Source organism: Anas platyrhynchos, chromosome 4, assembly GCF_047663525.1.
Source record: "Anas platyrhynchos isolate ZD024472 breed Pekin duck chromosome 4, IASCAAS_PekinDuck_T2T, whole genome shotgun sequence".
Lineage (NCBI taxonomy): Eukaryota > Metazoa > Chordata > Aves > Anseriformes > Anatidae > Anas > Anas platyrhynchos.
Genome location: NC_092590.1, coordinates 43,275,817 through 43,293,727, shown reverse-complemented (window position 1 = coordinate 43,293,727; position 17,911 = coordinate 43,275,817). Strand labels below are relative to the sequence as shown.

The 17,911-nt window shown below is 35.0% G+C and overlaps 1 long non-coding RNA gene across 4 annotated transcripts in view; it reads left to right on the top strand.

Moving 5' to 3' along the window:
• Positions 1-17,911, top strand: part of LOC106016305 (uncharacterized) — a 210,010-nt gene that overhangs the window by 102,833 nt on the left and 89,266 nt on the right. For 3 of the 4 annotated variants that reach the window (XR_011809110.1, XR_011809109.1, XR_001188910.5), the window contains 2 exons: positions 3,456-3,683; positions 4,363-4,453. The exons of the other annotated variant lie outside the window; for it this stretch is intronic. This is a non-coding gene — a long non-coding RNA (uncharacterized lncRNA). The remainder of the gene's footprint in view (positions 1-3,455; positions 3,684-4,362; positions 4,454-17,911) is intronic. 4 annotated transcript variants of the gene reach the window in all.

Here is a 17,911-nt window from a genome sequence, read left to right as displayed (position 1 = left end):
GATTTTTTGCCCTTAGATGTCCTCTACATTTGCATACTGTTTCAGGCTTACAGAGTTGTGCGATAAACATGACTAAATAGTTTTCATTGATACTATCTATTTATAATCTATATTAATAATGTTATGAATATTGATTTTTAAAGACAGCACTTCCGAAGTAAGGTGTTGCAAATTTGAATTAGCATGAGTCCAGCTGGCTGTGGTCTTGAGGTCTGATGCTTACTGGAAATAATATAAGGAAATAATATAAGTCTATAAGATAGGTAAAATCCAGATCTTAATGCAAATACATAAAAAATAGGTTTCTTAGAAGAAGAAGGTCAAGGAAGGTACAGTCAAGCTACAAAATGGGAAATGAGACTACATACCTGATGACAAAAATCTTTGTTTCATTGGAAACGATAAAAAGGGATTTATGGCAGTGTTATTAACATAAATACATTTATGAATGTTGTTTAGTTTCACCTAGGTGTTTTTAGAAATAGCTTTCCCCTGGAAAATGGAACACCAGAATAAAACTGCCATATCATAAAGATTTCCTTTGCCATATCTTGAAACTAGGATATTAATTATTTGGAACAGATTTTAGTTTTTCTGTGTTTGATCAGAACAGATCAAATCAGTGTCCCTCCTCCTACTATAAATGTGATTCATTTTTTTGAAGGTTTAGGTTTCATTTTTTCCTATCAGAAAAAATGCTCAGCCCAAATTCCCAACTAACCTGAGGAATCAGGTATTCTATTCAAATAAAAGTAGTAACTGATACAATTCCTGTTTGAAAATGAGCTTTTCATGTACGTCTCTTAACAAATTGCAGTTCTAGCTATTTTACCCATGTCATTAAAAAAAATAAAAATATCTCTTAATCAGTCAACTCTAATTTGTACAGCCTTGTGGTTTTTATGCAAAGAGGAGCTTTGCCAGCTTTGTGGGACATTCAGGTACCTCAGGTACTGAATCTCTCAGGATAATCATAGAGAATTTCTGTTGCTTTATGCACTGGTACTTTCTTTAAAAAATAAATAAAAAATCAGAGAAAGTATTCAGTGTATTAAAAGGCTGAATAATTCTATACTCTTGCAGTGATTAAATAAATGGGAGAATGACAGTCAGGTCTGATAAGTTGATTGCTTGATCTTGGCATAAGCCTTCTGTCCTTCTTCAGCATGGTTATAGTGCACTCCTCTGTCAGCAGGGCAGCATAAGAAAACTGTATTAGTATATCAATCCATAACCTTTAGAAATAATATTTATACAGATTAAGACTTTCTACATAACTAAATTGAGTGTCACCAGTGCATAGGCTGATACATGTAGATACAAATTTGCTTGAGTAAATGACAGCATGTATAGTGTACACCTGCAACATGACTGTTTTCAAGTATGTTGACTGATGATCAAATGGCATTAATTACAGTTAAAGAGGAAACTTTGTTGTCTTTTAAGTGCAGTGCCTGACCTTGCAAGGACTTGTGAAATTGCTTCAAGAGAACAGGAAAAAATAAACTCTTAGACTTCTTATCTATATTGACCCTGAATAATACTTAAAATAAAATTTGGGAAAGTATGTCTGAAATCTAAAGAAAACAGTAGCTATTATGATGAAACTGGCTGTGGCCTTTTATAGCTTTTTTATTTTTTTATCTTTTATGACTGCTCTGTTCCCTGCAGTGTATCTGTGAAGTGCAGAAAGAGTTCACAGCAGATGATTATACTAAGGTACCAGAGCTAGTGAAGTGTGAGATAATCTTTTGAGCTGAGAATTAGTGTCTCAGGCAACCAAGCGAGAAACCAAAGGGGAGTTATTTCTTCAGTAAAGTTTAACATCTAAGACACACCTGAAGCTGTAGCTCTTTATTACTCTTCAAGTCAATACTTTTGACCGTCTGCTTACATGTTAATAAAGTTTTTTTTAAGGGGAGGAGATAGTTTTGACAGAAGACAGATGCTTTGCTTGAAGATCCTATTTTGGTTTTGAAGTTCAATTTCTTAAATTTCTAACAGAATTAGCTAATAGAGGTAATAAAGCCTTTACAGTTTTGTCTTATACACTCCTCAAATTTGTGTGTGCAATATGTTCATTCCCATATCTTCCCTGTAAAAAAAAAAAAAAAAAAAAGGGGTGAGTGTGGAAATTTCAGTGGATTATGGGTTTTGTTCATAGATTATATTTCTAGTTTTTATTTAGTCTAGTTTATTTTATCTAGTTTTATTGTATCTTAATCAGTAAAACTAGACATTGTACCTTTAGCACAGTAGAGTGAAATTATGTGAAATCATAGGTTAGCATGCAGCTAGCAGTTTTGAAACAGAGGCTGTTGACATATCCTAAGTTATAAACCGGTGATAAACCATCAAAATGGTTTGTGATAAACCATCATAAACCTGTGATGATTGAAACATACCTTGGTTCAGTAGAAACTACGAAAGCCTGCTATGAAATACTTAAGTTAGTATTGATACCTAGATTATGCCAATTTATTATTTTTATGAAGCAGGAGGTAGTCTCAGGATAAGTTTTGGGTTTCTCAATTCACTGATACGAGACTGAAGAGCTGAGAGGGGGGAAGGATGTATCAAACACATTGAAAGGGCTTGAAAAACTATAAAAAGTAGGGGAAAAAACAACTGATGCCTCTGCACAAAATAAAAAAATACTCAGCAACGTATCTGAAGATGATGAGCTCAAATGCAAGATACTCAGTTTCTAATACCAATATAATTTCAGAGCAATATTGCTTTTGCTCATGATGTTCTTGTCACCTATATTGGCCAAAACATTAAGAAACGAATAAAAATTCATATACCTACTTTTTTAAGGTTCTGTGAGCCTTATATTGCAAATTATTCTTTGTATTTTTTACCCTTTTTCAACCAGTCTCCTTGGCATTTTCAAAGCAAGAATTGACATTAAATGTACTCTCAAACCTTAATGCATTGGGCCAAAGATGGTTAGAGCTGTTAAGTGCTAGTAAAACATCTGGCATTACAAATAGCTAAAGCACATATGCCTACTTTGTAGGTATAACTGACCCACTAATTATGTGTTAGTGTGTTTGCGTATGATGCTGCTGTGTGAATTAAGTGCTCACCCCTCATTGATTTTTGAAGAACCATAAATAGGATAATAAGTAATGATTTAAGAAACTTGTTGAAAATTAAAAGCCAGCTGCGTGTAGTGTTTCATTATTTAAAAATGTGTAACTGATGCATGCTGCCCACAAATGTTCTAGCTAATCTTCCAAATCAGGTGCAGCAGTTGGATTTTATTAGTGATAAAAATGTGTTCATTTGCTATTTTTAGTGCTATTTCAGAGAAAAGTCTTTATTTAATGTCAGCTTATATTTATATGCTTTTACCCATAAACCCATTCCTCTGATATTTGAGATGCATGCATGAATGTGTGAGTGTCTGATATAAAATCACAGAATCATAATACAGTTTATGTTGGAAGGCACCTCTTGTGGACATCTGCCTGGAGGAGGTTGCACGTTCAGGCAGCTCTTGAAGATCTCCAGGGAAGGAGACTGCATAGCCTGTGACAGTGCTGTCAACCATACAGTGAAGAAGTGCTTCCTGATGTTCAGAGGAGACCACCTGTGTTCCAGTTTGTGTCCATTACCTTGTGCTCTGTCATTGGGCTCCATTGGAAGTAGCCTGGCTCTTTTTACCCTCCCTTAAGGTATTTGTGCACTTTGATGTGATTGGCACATAGTTGACATATATCTGCTATTTGATTTTATCATTTTATTTTATTATTATTATTTTTTAATCTGCATGACTGGCAAGAAATTCTTATCTGAATGCCTAAACCTGCCCTTGCTGCATTTTTTTTTTTTTGGGGGGGGGGGGCTGGAATGTAATATGAAAAGTCATTGTATTAGAGCAGAGCTGGAGTGCAATGACATAACAGCATAGTGTTATGTATTGAGAAATAATTTTTAGAGGAGTTAATTTAACTCATCATATTCTTAGCACAGGTGCTGTTATTCTAAAAGGATATTGATAAAATAGTTGGCAATGTTTTAGCTGTTCTTTTGTTGCCGTTAAATAAACATTGTGAGCATTTAACATTGACATTAAGTCAGAGACATTAAGATCATCTGTCTCATAGCTGAGATCTAGATCTTTAGTCGGTCTTCACCAAAGTATTTGACTCCACTAAGGTTGATAAATGTTATTGATTTTGCTTTCTGAAGTTGTTTTCATATACTGAAATTTAGGAGCTCTGAAGAAATGACAGTTGGCACTTAATTTCAGTAGCTACTAGATGCCCAAATGGTTTAAGTGAGTAAAACCCAGCAAGGTGCCATGGGGCTCAGAAAGAGGGGTTGATTGTGTTTACATCTTTTTAAATACAGGATGAGACAATGGCTTTGCTCATTGAGGCAGATGGACAGTTAAATGCCATTTTGTTCTGAACTTGTGACAGAAATTCTTCCTTTGGTTGTGGTAAGAAATTTCATACTTGTGTGTTCTTAGCAAACATCTGGCTGATGGTTGGTTTCATTGTTTGTCTGTCTGGTATGCCATCTAAGAAACAAAATTTTCCCTATACTTGCTGGAAATGACAATATCCTCATGAGCCTGATTTCTGATCAGGTTTTGGCAGGCAGAAACAATCCATCTGAAGCAGATGCTTCCTTTTCTGCAACCACTATTGTTGTTTCTGATTACTTGCATCAGCTCAGACAACTGATAGTTTCTCAACAAGAACTTAAACAGAATGAAAACTGTTTTTTAAACTGTTTGCCTCTTTCCAATGGTGATATGTCCATAGAGAAGAACACAGTAATAAAATCGTATTGTAATAGAAGCGGACAATTCTTAAATGATGACCACATTATTTAATTTTATATTTAGAACATGGAGTGTATGTGTTTTCCTCCCCTTTTCTAAAAAAAAGTGTAATGAAATGCATTTTTACTGGGGTTACTGTACTAAACGTATCCTCTATCATTGCATGTGATTATCCTCAATGTTCTAGTATCCAGCAAAAATCAACCTGCAGATGAGGAACAAGGTGAAGCTGAAGCCAGGTTTGGCTAAGAGCCTACCGAGCTGCTCTCTCACTCCCTTCTCTCTAGGATGGGGGAGAAAACGGTGGAAAAGCTGAGGCATTGAGATTGCCTACCAGCTACATCCAGGGGCAGAACAGACTGAACTTGGGAAAGTTCATTTGATCATTGAGTACCCCAGATCATTTTTAGTCCTTTCTCCTATGTTTGAATTTATAGAAAATGTATCTGTACTCTTGTTGATTTGTTTAAGTGCTGTAAACTTAAATAAATACATGTGCTGAGGAGAGACAGGGATCTTTTTACAGTTATACAAGGATTTCTGAATCAAGTTTATTAAGAGCGACTGATTCCACAATGCTTTACCCAAATTATAGAGAGGGTAATATCACAGGGCTCATCTGAAATGATGAAATAGTTCTCATCATAAAAAGTTTTCATGAGCTTATTTTTCTTGAAAGATTATTCTTCTATGATCTCAGGTTTATTATACAAACAGTACTAGCTTCTGAAAATATATCTACCATCTACCAATCTGTTGCTGCTTGTCACCCAGGACTCTCTATATAAGGCAGTCTTTGGTGCATTACTTTTCTGTTTACCTTTGTGTTTAACTTCTGTATGCATTAACACAAAGAGCTTAAAATAAAGCTAGTATGACCTGTTACTTGCTCATGTTGACCCTGTAGAAAAAGAGGTCTGTCACTTCTGCTTTAAGCCTATAATGGTTACATAGCAAGATGAAACTTTTGAAATGAAACTAGAGCTGTTTCTTGTTTAAATTAGTACTCAGTGAATTAGTACTCAGTGTTACTTTGCACTGCCTGAAGTTTTAGATTATATTCAAGATTCAAACCTTGAACTTGCACAGTACTTGAAACTCTTGCAGCCCCTATCTTTACTGAAATGTAAGGGACAATTTTATTATTATTATTATTATTACATTTTAATTGGGTTAGGTTCTAACTTACCTCAGGGTAGTTACTGGACATATTAATAGGCTTGTTGATTGCAGAATTGCTCCACGAAGGCCCATGAAGGCTTCTGAAATCCAAACATGTAGACCTTCCCACCTTTTTGTGTACCTTGTTTATGGCAGTGGGAAAGCAGGTTTACTAAAGGAAAGCCTGACAGCTGTGACTTCTTTATATAACACTGAGTGTTCTCTGTGACAACAGAACAACCAACTTTTTCCGCTGAGGAGGCCTGACACAGATGTAAAACTTACCCTTGTGTAGCTTCCTTGCTTGTATTTTCAATCTGGTTCCAAGGCAGAGTACCCTCAGATGTGCCTACTAAGTACATGAGAACATTTTATAAATCCTTGTGTTTAAGTTCTTGTGAGACAAAAAAAAAAAAAAAAAAAAAGCAACATCAATGCCTGTACATCGAATACTTGGAGACCTTTCCTGATATTAGAATGCTTTTCAAGTTAGCAAACACAGGTGTAACCTCATCTAGCAGCTGACAGCTGAAGTTGCATATAATTGATAGCAGTTGTCCAGAAGTATGTAAGCTGTGAAAGAATGAAAACCAACTGTAATTGCTGGATATGATATAAATTAATTTCCCAGAAATAACTGAGGTGCTGCTAGTAAGGAATAAGAATTACTTAAAAATTTCTTAAGAATGTTTTTTCCTTGTTCAAATTCAATTAATTTTATGACTTATTATCTTAATTGATTTTTTTTTAACCATTTACTTTTTATTGGAAAATATCACTACTTTAGAATCTACTATGGGCATGGGCATGGGCAATGTGGCTCAGGGAATAGTGCAGGATGTGTGTGACTGACTTCAGCTGGGGCAAAGAAGCTGACTATTTCAACACACAGGGGACCAGAGGGTGGCCTCTGTTTTTGATAAACAGCTATCAGCAGTGGGTCAGCTAGTGGTGGAAATGCTCTTACAAGAGCACAAATGTCTCCTTGAGTTAACCAGAGCAGGGTTGGGGGCTCAGCCCAGACCTGAGTACTTGTGCTGCCTGTTCTGGCAGCAGCTGAACTTGAGGAGAGCTCCGAGCCTGAGCTGACCTCAACCAGCATGGTCCACCCCGGGTAGGGATACCCCAGGTGGTTAAGGTGGGCACAGAGACCGGCACTGGTAACACGCTGGTGCTGTGGCCATGCTGCAATTGCTGTATTGGGCTCGTGTATTTCAGTACATTGCTGTATCACTTCTCAAAACCAAAATCCCACATAACATCAAATGTCTTCCAACAAGCAAATCTGATATACATGTAAAACATACCTTTCATGTGTGTAATATCTAAAAGAGCCTGGTTTGAGAGTATTGGATTCTGACAAACCTGTATTTGAGGGAATAAATATCTTCAAACTCAAATGACAAGGTAATGCCTTCAGGGTAGCTTTGTGCATTTTTTTGTATAACGTGTTGGATTGTTGAGCTATTATTTATTTTAGGAGGCGAAATCAGACCTTCAGTGCATGTGTTTTTTTCTTAGCAAAACTTGAGTATCACGAAGTTTATACATACATAAAGAGAAAACAATGCATTTTTATTTTTTAACATTTTAAGGTTTATGATGAGCTATGTGCTTTGCCTGGTAATCTTGCCATGCATTGGCCCCTTTGGATATTCAGTCCTACTTCAAATATAGCTGTAAGGAACATGCCATTGCTTCTGGAAGCAGAAATTTTAAAGTATAATGTACATAGTGTAATATATGCAAAATTCAAAATGTTTTGATAAGAGATTTGCTCTTTTTGTATCCTACCATTTATTACTTTTATCTATAATTATGGTAACACTATGTTAATAGTTTCTCATTTGTCATTAATTGATATGCATATTTTAATATTTTAACAGCCTATTTGAGTACTCTTGTTTCTCCTTTACCCCCTGCAGCCGAAGGAGGGGGGCAGGGAGGAGGGGGGATTTTTTTGTTGCCTTTAACACATTAGAACAAAAGAGCAAAATATAAAAGCTGTTTCACTGGAGATACAAGGAAAAAAAAATGGAAATAATGTGTACAAAACCAGCAGCAAGAAATTCGTTTAAAAATAGAAATGTGAAATGTGTCAGACTATGAAATGTGTTTATATGTTTTTCCCACTTTGAAACTAATGGGAATTAGATAACAAAATGCCTTTCAAAGTCTGATCCAAACATTTTAGGTAAAAATTTATTGAAATCTCAAGAAGCAGTACTTGTTTTTTCCCCTTTCTCCCCTGTGACTTGAGGCTTCAGTGAGGTCAGGAGTTAAAGTATTTGAAGTTGTATGTGGAGGTGTGAATTTCTCTGGATGAATCACAATATTTACATTGTAAAGGCAAATCTTGTTATTTCTTTTCATAGTTCCCATCATTGAATAATATAGGTGTCTCATGACTTGTAAAGAGATTATCACTCAGACCCATCGCTGTTATAGACAGAAGTATTTGGATTTCAAACTCATATGCAGAAAGTACGTTCACATGCATTTACCTGTTCCATCCTTACAGTAGTAGCGAAGCTCATGATACTAACTTCTGTTTGAAAAGTAATTCCTTTCTTGTGTTGAGCACAATAACTCACAAGAGGAAGAAGCATCTGCAAAATGAATTAGACAGTTTCTTAGGGAAAAATATTCAGTATTCCAAAGTACTATATTACATTTGAAAGTAATTTTTTTTTTATATCTGATTATATAGGATAATATTACTTGAAGGTGGCATTTGTCTTTAAGAATATCCTTTCTTTAGTGTACCTGTAGCAACTTCTGCCTGCAGAGGAAGAACCTAAATGAAATTTTTCCAAACCTTTTTTTAGAAGAGAAATACTCAGCATTTCAAAATATATTTCCCCACCAATAAAAAACAATACCCAAACACTTTTTTATACATCCTTTGCAGTTTATCTCTTATTATATACTTATATAATAGGAAATCTTTGGACCTTGGAGAGAAACTGGATTTCAGTACTCAATAAAGAAGTAATTCTATAAAGTAGTGAGCAAGTACTTCAGTTAGGTACAGTGTCTAAGGATCACATCTATGCTTTTTTTGATTTGGCTGCATGAAGAATTGCTGTTCATGATTTTTTGTTGTTGTTGTTATTCTACATTTTTCTCTTATTTTCTTCATCAGCTTTAGCAATTGTGTTACGTGTGCCCCAGACCACATAGATGGTCTGATCTTTAGGTCAGTGTACTCAGACTTAAAAATATTAATTTGTTCCTTGTGCTGCACGGTTTTAAACATTGTTATACAGTAAGGTTAACTGGGCTATTCTGTTCTTTGGATAGTCACTTTGTTTTTATAAATTCTCTGTTCTTCCCTTTTCATGAAGTACCTTGTCCATGTGGCCACTTACTGCCATGACTTCTAGTTAGATACCATTTGAATTGGTATAAATGTATCACTTTGCTCTTTTTAAATTTCTGATACTCTTGGGTCTCCGTCACTTGTCTTGTACACCATAATGACCTGATGTATTTTAAACAAAAAATTCTTCTGAAGTCAGTTTTCCACATTTGAGATACCCAGTGAAGATTGTCAGATTTTGTTACATACAAGAAAATCTGAGATGTCAGGTGACTCCTCTTCTCTAAGCATTGCATGTCTGTTTTATATTGCCTTTTCTTGTTTGCAATGGCACTAATTCAAATAGGTGCCTCAAATGGCCCTCACCCACAGATAGCTCAATGTATTCAGTCCTCACTGAGAGGGAATGTGTCTTCTTGTGTCTTCTCACACAAGAAAAGGAGATTGACTAAGCTGATGAGAGAAGGAGTTTTAGAAAATTGTAATAATTATAGAGAAAAAATATATATATTAGCCAGCTCATCTTCACCTCTGATACTATTAATGTTTCTTAGTAAAATTGTACAGTGTAAATTTGTCTCTGGTTGCTTACTACACTTGTACATCTGTGACTTGATTTTTCTGATTACTGAAACTTGATTTGATTCTGAGCATGAGAAGCAAGATGGGAAGTTTTAGCCTCACTAAATCTTTCTTTTTTTTTTTTTCAATCGATAAGGCCTCCCTTGAGTTTTTTTCCCATACCCATTGTTTGCATATGCTTCTCCTGTGTTGCTAGCTTTGTTACTGAGGTAGTGTGCCATTTATTTCCTGTGATGCTTGCCGTGGTTGGTTAACTGTCTCAAATGCTTGTATGAAGGAGAGGCCAATGAATAAAATGGTGGACTTGTTTGCAGTTGATGGTATTGGAGAATTTAAAAAATGTTTCCCTAAGTTTTGACTGAATTTGCTACGGAGTTTGATATTGTGTGTTTATATGTGTACATATTATATGTGTGTGTGTGTGTTTTTCTACATCCACAGCTGTCTCTATTCTGAAAGCCCAACACGTGCAAACAGTAGGAAAGTCATGCACATTTTACCTCTTATTGGTTGAAATATTCTAGTCTAATTTATGCATAACAAAAAGTCACCATATAGAAGGAGAAAAACATTTCACATATCCCTAAAGCACAAGAAAGTTTTGAAAGCACAAGCTGTGCAATCTTCTGCTTGACTGCTCCAGAAGGGGAGCACAACTGAAAAGTGGCCAAGTATTTAAGTCCACATCCAAAATAAATAAATAAATAAATAAAACCAAACACAGCTCAAGGCCTTTACTTTTCTCCACAGTCCACATGGAAATAGCCAATGCTACACTTTTTTTTTTTGTAGTTAACTTCTCGGTTGAATTTCTTTGATAGACTTTTTTCTTATATCTTGAGATACATTTCTCTCCAGAAGTAAGTGAGCTGACGTACTTAAGCCTGTTAAAATATGGATGTGAGCAATTGCACTCCATTAACATTTAAGTAGTGCATTGAAAGTACAGTTGTACCTTACAGAGTAGTGTAACTCCTGGTATCAGAGAGCAGATGAATTATAAAATAAGTTTGGTGGCAAATGGTCCCTGAAAGGTATTCATTTGATCACATCTTCTTTTACATGATCCCTACACTGCTTAGACAAGCCAGTGGAGTTATTTTTTTTAAACATCCAGAGAACAGGAAGGACAGAAATCTGCTAAGCATCTTCTGTTATGCAACACGCCAGGTTGCAAACTAGTTGCTTGGTAGGTAAGCAGATCTTTCCCACTCTATTATAAAATAAGATCATTAACCATGGGGAAAAGATGGAGGTGAGAGGAACTAGTGAGATTCTTTAAAATTAGGGAATAGAGAAAATGAAACAAGGATTTTTGCTGTATGTGAGCTGTACCTCAGCATCTATTACTAAAAGTATGTTTCAAGTAAGCAATAAAATTTTTGTTTAGGAAGGTTGGTATTGTATTTTAGATGCTTCTTGGAAAAAAAAAGGTAGTGCTTCTATATAAAGAGAATAATCTTTGAGACGGATGACCAGAACCACAACTTGCTTTTGCTTTTTGCAGTCAGGGAAAGGACTAGACTAGAAAAGACTAGAGACGATGTAAAATCCATGAAAGTCTTATCTGAGCAGAGCTTAAATGCTATACTGATGTGAGTACCATTGAAAATTCTTGAGAGTGTTTTATTTATTTAATTATCAGTCTCTACATGTTTGTCTTCATAAAACAAGACGAAATAAGAACAACCCATCACACATCACGGTTTCTGTTCCCTTTTCTAATGTAAGGCAGTGTTGAAAGAGGCAGCATCAAACTGAAAGTGTCACATTTCTTTTTTCTGCGTAGGTCACCTTATTCATTATTTGCAAAAACTCTGATCAGTATGTATTCCTGACAAAATGCTGTTTACATCTAAACACTACTAAGAGAATAGAAAGCAACTATCGAGATTATATGAGCCTGAAAGACATGAAATAATGAATAACTTGGATTTTAGTTTCATCTAATAACAAATTGAGGTTTCTTTCATATAATAGAGAGTATAGAATATGCAGGATCTGGCCCTTGTTCAGAAAAGCAACTTGTTAAATCTTAACGTATCAAAGTATTTCTTCCCTTCTCTACTTTATATAATGCTTCTGAAGTGTTTGGCTTATTTTTGTATCAGTGAAATTACAAACTAGATGGTAAAGCAATCAAAGGTTGAAGCGTGCTCTTGAGTATGCACATATTGGCCCTGCAGGGGTAGGTGGAAGTTTCTTATACAAATACAGTGACTGTATTTAGTTCACAGTATGTAAATGGACTGTTGAGAAGAGTTTTGTGTTGCACCCTAGTGCCCTTTAATGTATGCATGCTGTGATGCTCGTTTGCTGTGCCACAGTCCTGTTCTATCTCTGAGGATTTCTCAGTGGCCTTCATCAGAAGATGAAGAAAAGCAGAATATGCAAAATAAATGCGGTGGGAGGTTTTCAAAATGACTAAGAAATAAATGAAGTAATCAGTATTTCACCTGCTACACTAAGTGGATGCTATTAGTAAACACTAGAGGGTAGGTTTTCAGCATATAAGGACTCAGAGTTAGCAGCGAGTTTTGATAATGATGTGAATTGCTTGTTAAATTCCCTGCATGCCTTACTGAGAATTAGCTAGTAGTTGTATGGGACTTAAGATCAGCTAAAGCTGTCTGCAACTCGAAGTTTTCATTTCCCAAAGATGGAAATACTTTGTCTTTTGGCTTACAAATCTGTAGACACTCTGCTCTGTTATTATACATGCAAATTGACTCTAACTGGATCATTTTGCGTCATTCTGAGCTGATGAGAAAAGCCCCACGCTAACCATATGTTATACTAGTTCCGTAAAGGGAGCAATGGGATATTTTGTACTTTTTCATGTCTGTCACTGGATCCATAGTTTTTTTGTTTCTTTTTTTTTTTTTCTTAAACTGTGTATTTAAGCACACAAGGAGAACTGAATTTACAATCCCTGTATCCTGAGATGCAGCACTTGTAAGCTGAAGACAGAAGAAAAAAATTAAAGGAAATGGGAAACAAACTATGCAACTGTAAAGGTCCAAAAGATTCTCAAAAGCTGGAAATTCATCATAAAATCTTTTTTTTTTTTTTCCAGCTGTCATGAAAATTAAACATTCACATTTTTGCTCTGCTTAAATGAAGGATAGTCTATGAGTCTATTTATGAGCATTTATGCTAAAGAGCAGCATAAGTAGCTTGAAACAATTTCAGTAGTCTTTACTTGCTACTCAGTTTACTGAGAGAGTGTTCCCTGTGTTTTTCTCTCATGAGACTGACCAAGTTTTCCCCATTCAAAAGTAGTCCTTACAGTTCCGTGTACATTTTTTTTTCTACCATGTGTTTGGTATTGGCTTTCTGGTAGGTAGTTGATTTGAAAGATATAATAAGTATTATTATGCAATTAGAGATTTTTTTTTTTTCTTCTTAAGAAAGAAAAGTTTTGGGGCTTTTTGAAAATGAGGAAAAGTTTCCACTCCGGCTTTATCAAGCTGGGAGTAAGACTGGAGATTGTACTTTAGGCTAATAACAGTTTGTCTATTATTTATTGCTTTGCAGGTGATAGTCAGCATTTCTGTAGCTCTTCTAAAACTTCCTAAAGAATTTAATACCATTTGTTAATGAAAATCTTGTATGTACTTGTACTGGGTCTGGCTGGGATGTCAACTTTCCCTGCAGCAGATCATACAGTGCTGTGCTCTGCACTTGTAGCTATCCCAGTGTTATCACTCCAGTGTTGTGTCTACTGCTGAGCAGTGCTGGCACAGCATCAGAACTCTCTCTAACCCTCCAAGGGGGTGGGCAAAAAAGTGAGAAGAGAAACATCACCAGGGCAGCTGACCTAAACCAACCAAAGGGATATTCCATACCATGTGGTGTCACACTCAGCAATAAAATGTGAAAAAAGGAAGAAGAGGGGAGGGGTGGGCTCTCTTTGTGAAAACGTTGGTCCTCCTCCTGAACACTGGCTACGTGCCTTGAGGCCCTGCTTCAAGGATGTGGTCAAGCATCGCTCATTTGTTGGAAGTGTAGAGAGTAATTTCTTTCCTCTGCACTTCCACATAGCCTTTATTTGTTTTGTTTGTTTTCCTCCCTTTTTTCCCTTGCCCCCTCTGTTTCCTCCTTTCTCTTTTTTTTCCCTTTTAGTTAAATTGTTTAGTTAATAATAATCTTTCCTTAATTATTATTAGTAGTAGTATTTCCCTTTAATTAAATTATCCTTATCTCAACCCGTGAGTTGTTATTTACTTTACTTCTTCCCCTCCTCATCTAAGGCAGGGGAGCAGTTGTGGTGTTTAGCTGCCTAGCACGGTAAAACCACCACAGTACTGCATATGGTTTTGATACAGATTTAAATAAATGTTTAAGAACAAAAATGAATTATTTCCCTTTTTTCATTATGGACTCTGTTATAGCTAAAAAGATTATAAATTGAAATGGAACATTAGAAAAGGTATCCCTAACTCATAAAAATTTTAAGAACTGTAGCAATTGAGCAAGAATTGGCATCTTTTGCGTAAATTTTAACTAGGGTCTATGGTGTAGTTAGGATCAAAATGAGCTAGCTTATATGATTTTTGGTGAGTTAATAGGATCTGAAATACTTAATGGAGAAAAAACATGGATAAAAGTTTTCAGAATCAGAAAGAACCTGAGATGACCTTACTGCTGGAGGAGGTGTAGAAACAATGTTCCTTTGGTAATTTCAGTCTGTTTTCCTAGAGAAACAAGATTTTTTCAGTCATATAATATTTGTCTCTGATAATTTTTAGATGTGTTTCAGCCATACACATCTATTTTGGCCATGTTTGACAGTGTGATAAAGGTCTCAGAGACAAAACAGTATTAAAATATGTAGGTGGATAACATGCTCAAATGAGACAGATGCTGCATTACTTTATTATCCGGTAAAAACAAAATAAATGTCCTAGGCTCAGAAAAAGGTTCAGTTGGGGCTTACATCTTCAATAAACAGCAAGGTCAATCAACCACAGGCATAAATCTATAGGATAACAGGCTTCACTGGATTAGATACTAGAGTTCATTGGATTGCGGTTTGTTTGGAAATAGGACTTGGTAAGACTTTCCTATGAAGATATTTTCCTTACTGGTTCACAGGAAAATTATGTTTCTATCAATTAGATATCAGTTCTGTTGCCTGCTTAACTGTTTTTCTTAAATCAAAGTATTATCACGATTTATCAAGCCTCCTAGACTTCAGGGAGTGTAGGGGTGAACAGACCAAAGGGTGGATGTGTGCAGGGAGAAAGAGAATCTGACCATGAGAAAAGAAGGCAGTGGAAATTTTTGTGCGTTAGATATAGGGATGTGTCATTGTAGATCTCATATATTTGATTGAAACAACTCACAGCATACAGTAACAAACATCGACCAATGTAGTTGGTGCTGCTTCTTGAATGCTTCGTATTTAAGGAACATAGCATTTACTACCTGGTATAAAAAGTGCCAGAGGGTGTTTCTTTTCTTTGTTTCCCCCTTCTTTTTTTTCTCCCTTCACCTTACCCTACCCTACCCTACCCTACCCCCCTATTTTTCTCATTATCCCGTGGTGCTTTTTGTTGTCGTTTTATTTATTTATTTTTTGTTTGTTTCATTTGATTGTTAAGTGTGTGCTCACTTAGAGGAACAAATAATAGGAACAAATAATTTGTTTGCAACTGTCAGGAAAAGCCAGCCTCTCAGCTGAGGGTGAGGGGAGGCAAGAGGAGGGAGATTGCAGTGCTAGTGCTATCTGGAATGGTGGCCCATAAGTTCCTTAAAGGTTAATTTGAGGAGTTCAGTAAAATGCAGTTGAGGATTAACTGGGTCTAGTGTTAATAATTTTGCCTCTGAATGCTAACAAATGAAGTGCATGGTAATCAATACTGGAAGGGAAAGAATATCAATTTGTTCAAGAAATGTGAATAAGACTGCATTTTTAAGAGGATGCCTGTCATCTTGCTGCTTTCTGCCAGGAAGGTAATTTGTATGGCTGGGGCTATGCAGAAATGCTAAGTTTCTGTTAAATCTTCATTAAAAAAAAATAAATAAAAAGTTTAAAACAAAATTTAAGTGGTCGATGATAAGAAGAGTAATGTGGTTACAACATACATGTGATCAAGAGTTTACTTGATTGGGAATCTGAGTCAAATGATCATGTTGACTAGATCATCAGCAGAACATGAAGTTGTGGGTGTTTTGACATCAGCTATCCCTTAAGTAAATAAACCTTTGCAGAAGGTTCCTTTCACAAGCTTCTTTCTAATAATTTTCAAGGATATGGACCAGGGCTGGTAGCACTAGCCTATCCACATTACAGACAAATTCATTAACCACTGAGATTACTCAAGATTAATGTTAAACTATTTTTCTTTATGTAACTTAATATTTATTAGTTTCTCAATATTTTTATTTTGGCTGAATAATCATTTTTTGTATAATCTGGTTAAAAATTTTTTGTTCTTTTATGTCAAAATAATAATAGCTATAATAATAAATCTAGACTCTCTGAAACTCACCAAAGGCTTTAATGAATTTGATATTTTTATAATTAAATAATTTTACTAGAAATTTCCTTGGCAGCTCTAATGATGATCAGTAGCTTTTTCACTTGTTCTTTATTTTTCAAGAACAAAAGCAAAGAAAAAGTATTTCAGAGGAACAATTTCAAATATTGAAATATATGTTTGCATTAAAATATTTTAACCTATATGAGATTATTTGACTATACCTGTATTAGCTCCAGGGGGATTAAACTGAGTGAAAAAAAAAAAAGTTATTTGGGAAGCATCATTTGCATTTTCAGGATTGCTTAATAAGCATTTTGTGTTAACAAGCACACTTTAGTCATTCCATAGGAGTTTAAGAGCCATTAATGGTGGTGTCATTCCCAGAATAATCATAAATATTTAGATCCCTGTAGTGAGTTTAATCAGTTAAAATATAAATTCTCCATAGTTAATATGCTGCCCCCAGAATATGTTTTTCAACTATCAAACTACTTTTTCTTCTATGCTGTTAATCAGTTTAGAAGAGGTAGCTTTTAATTATTTAATTAAGATGTTTTTATGGAATAGGGGATTAATTTAATTCACATTTTAAGCTAGTTAAATAACCTCATAGACACGATTAAATGAGTTACATTGAATATCTGCTGTTCAAATACATAATAAAAGCCTCTTCATGAATGACATCTAATCCCTTTAATTAAATTCTGTTAGGATTCCCTCTTAAATATTTATTTTATTATATGTTAAAAGACCAGTTCGTGTGCCATTCATTTAATATAATTTAGTGGAGCACCTCCTAGAAAAAATTGTTGATAGACATTGATATAGGTGTGAATGTTCTTGGTGTATTGGCTTTTGTTTTGTGAGACATTTATTATAAAGCACTCAAATCTACCACAGTAGAAACAGAAGTTTCCCAATTCTAATATCAAATTCCAAACAGACAAATTCTAAAATGTTGTTTTAAAAGTTCAAGTTATTTTTCTGAAAATTACACATTAAAAATAAAATTAACGTGAAAAATAGCAATATTCCATTCCTAACATTGAGTTACTTTGTTCAGAAATAAATTAAATGTACCTTGATACCCATGAATAATTGGTGGTCAACATTGAGCTCTGGGAAGTGCTGGATTTGATGATTAAAGAACTGATTTAGCAAAATATTGGAAGGTGTTCATAATTTTAAACAAATGAATAACTGTAGACTTTAGTTGTGAATGCCTTGTCCACGCTTGCAAAAGTCACTCTTAAATTTATATGTGATAGTGCCTTTTTGAGTCTGAGGCATATATAATCAATTTCTTTACAATAAAAGGTAAAATTATTTTGAGATAAAACATAACTTTTATTACCTGCATTTGTGTTCAATGAATAATCAAATTAATTCAAACAAGCCAAAAGCCCTAAGGATTAAACTACAACTCTTTGTTTCAAATAATGGCATTATATGGTACTGGTGAGTCCCAGTGCATTGGATTCTTCTCATTTGCACTCAGTTTAGTTTTGGTATTTTAAATAACACTACATTTGAAAAATCTCTTTCTTTAATATCTGA